This window comes from Mustela erminea, chromosome 8, assembly GCF_009829155.1.
Source record: "Mustela erminea isolate mMusErm1 chromosome 8, mMusErm1.Pri, whole genome shotgun sequence".
NCBI classification, from domain to species: domain Eukaryota; kingdom Metazoa; phylum Chordata; class Mammalia; order Carnivora; family Mustelidae; genus Mustela; species Mustela erminea.
Window position 1 is genome coordinate 61,997,857 of NC_045621.1, and position 4,843 is coordinate 62,002,699.

Sequence of the window (4,843 nt, forward strand, 5' to 3'; positions counted from 1 at the left end):
GTATCTGAGGTTGGTAGTAATTTTTTTCAGAATATTTCTGATTTCTTGTGAAGCTGGAGCCTTGAATGGTCCTACCTCGATGAGAAATAACAGTGGACTCAGTACCATCATAGACTTTTTTGTTATTGTGGCATTTGAGGGCTTGAAATCCATCTCTCATTGCTCTTGAAAAATTCTGTGTCTTGAAGAAGGAATATCTTTCTGTAATGTATCCACCAGGGATGGGAAGCCTTTTGATAATTCCCACAAAGTCTTTGCTGGCGGAGGTCTTCCTTGGACAGGCTGAGAGACACAGGTTTGGATCTCAGTGGAAGTGCATGCCACCACCATCATTCCTGTTCATATAAAGCCATTCTCAATCCAATAAACTCATAGAATCATGCCACTTAGAACTTGTGAAGTATCTTAGAATTTACCAATTTGAATTCATTTTATAGAGGAGGTAACTGAGCCATGGAGAAGAGTTTTGCCTAAGTTTAGATACCTAATAATAATTTTATTCAAGGACATTATAATATAATCTTTTATGAGTTTGTTTAAAGTCCCATTTTTAATAATGTATCACTAAAACTTTACTGTGTGTTTATTGAGGTTTAAGTTGTAATGTCAAGTAGACAGGTGAAAATAAAGGCAAGTCTTCTTACTGCTTAGGTCATAAAAAATGTTGGTTCTCGGTATAAACTTTATTAGTCTGCTATTTTACTAGTATTCAAGATTTCCAGTTTAAAACATTGTAGTCACTTCCTCTGAGAAATCTTTCCTTTCCTCTCCAGAAAGGTTGGGTATCCTTCTCATGTGCCTACCCATCACCTTGGCTTTCTCTCTGATAACATTTGTAACATTATATTATAGTTGTCATTTAAATTCTGATTCCCTATGACCTGAGCTCTGTCAAATGAAGGAGCCAAATAAGAAAGGTACAAAAACTGTAAAGAATTAAATAGTTACAAAGTTTATAAAATTTACAATTACAATTTAAAAATCATAATTACAAAAATTAATTTACAAAGTTTTAAGATTTCTAAGTAAGTAGGACAGAACACAACACTGTTAACAGAGTTCCCTGTCTTTGCCTTTATGTGTCTATTTACATGTGGGGGTGTTGGAGGTATGTGGCTAACACCATCTAGGGGACACTCCATGCTTCCTGTCTCCTGAAATTCACGTCTTTCTGTAATTCTCTCCACTTGCATGTGGCCAGGACCTTTGACCATCTTTGAACCAAAGAATATGGCAGAGGTAAGGAGGTATTACTCTTGAGATTATGTTACCTTATATAAAACTGCCTGGCAAGCAGACTACTCTAGAGGCTGTCCTTGCTTGTTCCAAGATGGAAGCCACGGAAAAGCCTGTATGTCAAGGAGCTGCACGTGGCCTCTAGGAAATGGGGGTGGCTGCTAGGAACTGAGGGCAGCATCCAGCTGACACTCAACAAGAAGCCAGGATCTTCAGTCCTACAACCGCAAGGAAGTGAGTTCTGCCAACAACATGAATAAACTTGGAAGAAGATTCTTCCCTATTTAAGCTTCCAAATAAGAATACAGCCCACGGGGCACCTGGGTGGCTCAGTGGGTTAAAGCTTCTGCCTTCGGCTCAGGTCATGATCTCAGGGTCCTGGGATCGAGCCCCGCATCGGGCTCTCTGTGAGGCAGGGAGCCTGCTTCCTCCTCTCTCTCTGCCTGCCTCTCTGCCTAGTCTCTGTCAAGTAAATAAATAAAATTAAAAAAAAAAAAAAGAATACAGCCCACATTGGGGAGGGTATGTGCCTGCTGTGAATGTGTAAGATTGATGTGTCACAGACCTGTATCCCTGAAACGAATAATACACTACATGTTAAAAAAAAAAAAAGAATAGAGCCCAGCTGACAGCTTGCTTGCAGCTTTGTAAAACCAAAGAAAAGGACCCAACTAGGTCATGCCTAGACTCCAGACTCACAGAAATTGCGAGATAATAAATATGCGCTGCTTTCAGCCACCAAATTTGTGGTAATTGATCACACGGTAAGAGATAACTAGTAGAAAGTGTTAGTTTATAAAGATGCTGCATAAAAACTATGTCTCCATTGGAAGGAAGGAAGGGAGGGAGAGAGAAGGGAGGGAGGAAAGAAGGGGGCGAGGGGAAGGACTATAGCTTCAGTTCACGTTTTTAGAGGATTTATTTGGACACTTTAAAATCAGTTTAGAAAACACCCAAAGAAGTTACCTTAAGAGATTTTAAGAAAATAGAAAACATCAAATATCTATCTGATCTGGGAGGTGTAGGCAAATTTTTATGGGTGAATTCTGTGAATATATAGGACTGAAGAGGATCTTAAGAACTTAAGACAGGTGATTTGTGTTTGTCTTCAGGTAAGGTTGTCCCTAAACCTTCCCAAACATCCACTGACAATGATGATGATGACATGAATGTTATGAGGTTCCATTTATTGAGTTCCTCGTACACGTCACACAGAATAGGAAGCAACTGACTTCTACAGAGCACTTAAAATTGTTCATGTATTGTACTGTGAACTTTATATAAATAATCCTATATTAAATAACAGTAAGTTTTTACAATAAGACATAAGTATTTTCCCCCGTTTTATGCACACACGTGTGCTCACGTGTTTGGAATGTATGCAAAGAGACAGACGGAGAGATAGTGCTATACTCCAAGTCAACGAGCAATGAAGTTGTGAAACTGTGATTCAAATACAGAATTAACAGTTCTCACTAGCTGGACATTTCCCCAAACAATGTGATTTCTAACTTTCATGCCATATTTTGAACCCAAGGTTGCTACAGATGCAAAACAAAACAAAACAAAAAACAATACACAGAAGAGAACTGCAAATGACTTATAAGTATACAGTTCAATAGTACCCCCTCACTAGCAGTCAGAGAAATGTTTATACTTATCAGGTTGGTAAAAATTAAAACATTCAGTAATAGCAAGTGTTGGTGAGTCTGATTAGATCAATTTGCTGTATTTGGAGAGAGAGTCACCATGCATAGCTCCAAGACTTAACACTAGGGTCTATGATGTAGTTTGTAGAAGCTAGTAGCTGGTGTCAACCTAGATCTATCATTGGAAGAATGGATAATTAAAATGTGTTAGATGTCTCCTATGAAATAAGGTGCAGTGTTTAGAAGCAATGAATTAGTACATATAGCATCATTTTAAAAATATAGTGTTGAGTGAATAAAAAGCACAGGAGAGAAGGCGATGTACAGTACAGTACCACTTTTGTATATTAAGACACGGATACATACCGGTTGTATTTTTAGAAGACATTTACAATAACCTGTATTGAGCTCATTAAAAATGGCTGCCTGTAGGGGAGAGAAAGATAGATGGTAGGTGTCAGGGGAGGGATAGGGAATAGATTGAAAGAAAAAAAAATATGAAGGAAAATAAAGGTGGGGTCTTGACCAGACTAATAATTGTTAATTATGAACTAATTAATACATCTCTCAGCATTTGAGATTCCCCAAAAGACAACTAAAAATGCTGTGGAATGAAGCTTTATTATTATCGGCTAAGGACCTTATGTGAATCTTGGATATTTGAATTTAAAAATATGGGTACACAGCTTTTTTTTTTTTTAAGATTTTATTTATTATTTGACAGAGAGAGACACAGCGAGAGAAGGAACATAAGCAGGGGGAGCAGGAGAGGGAGAAGTAGGCTTCCCGCTGTGCAGGGATCCCAATGTGGGACTCAATCCCAGGACCCTGGGATCTTGACCTGAGCCGAAGGCAAACACTTAAAGACTGAGCCACCCAGGTGCCCTGGGGACCTGACTTTTTACTGGAAAGAAGAGTCATATCAGGATAATGCACACTGAAATGCTGAGGGGAAGAGAGATATTTTTTTTTTCCTAAAAATAAAGTGGGTAATTTCTTAGATTTGTACTTGGAGAAAACACAATGACAAATATTTTGGCAAGGTGTTAGAGCTTACTCATTCGTCTTGTCTTAATGGAAGAGAATCTGATGAAATCATTACATTTGAGCAGAGCAATCTTAAGAGTAGATAACACTTTATCTATGTATAAACAGCCAAAAGAGACTTTCAGCTCGGGTTTCATGGTGCATCCCACTTATATAGTCTCTAACCAATAACCGTGGGATCATACTCAGGTCTATGTGAATATTCAGCTCAACAAGGCAGGGCACACCAGTGGATTTTTTTTTTTTTTTTTAAATCCCAGTCAGTCTGAGTTTACAGGGAAGAAATTACAAGGCATAGTTGAAGTACGTCTTTTCCAAACCATTACACATATTTGACATTGTTTAGACATGTAGTTCAGAATACATTTTCAATCTGGTGTTTTAGAACTCACTTAGGAAGTCACAGATGAATGAATGAATAAACAAATAAACCAATGAAAGCAAGGCAAATGAAAATAGAAAATACAAGGTACCTGTCTTTGCTATGAATAAAATGATCACCATTGGCTATGAATTTGAGGGATTATGTCCCACAATAAATGTTATCATTTGCTGAAAATGATTTTTTTTGCCTATTTTGAAAAACAGCCAATAGATGGAGGATAAAGAAAAGGTGAGTAAGAAATATAACATCACAGAGAACATTAGCATGGACCCTGTGGAAGGATGACATGGAAATTCACAAAGCACTCCATATTTAAAAAAAAAAAAGGAAATTATTCCATTTATCTATACCTTTAGAGAATGATGAAATGTTTTATATAAGTGATTGATCACTTAGCCGAATGACTACTTTTTTTTTTAGTTCAACCACATCTTTTTCTTAATGTAAACACTTGCTGTAGAATTTACTAGTTTGTACAATGGTTAGAAATTAATAATACAACTTTAGACATAAGATCTCCAGGTAT

General features: G+C 37.3%; 1 pseudogene; it reads left to right on the forward strand.

Moving 5' to 3' along the window:
- Positions 1–4,546: 4,546 nt before the first annotated feature.
- Positions 4,547–4,633, forward strand: LOC116597997 (annotated as a pseudogene).
- Positions 4,634–4,843: the final 210 nt, after the last annotated feature.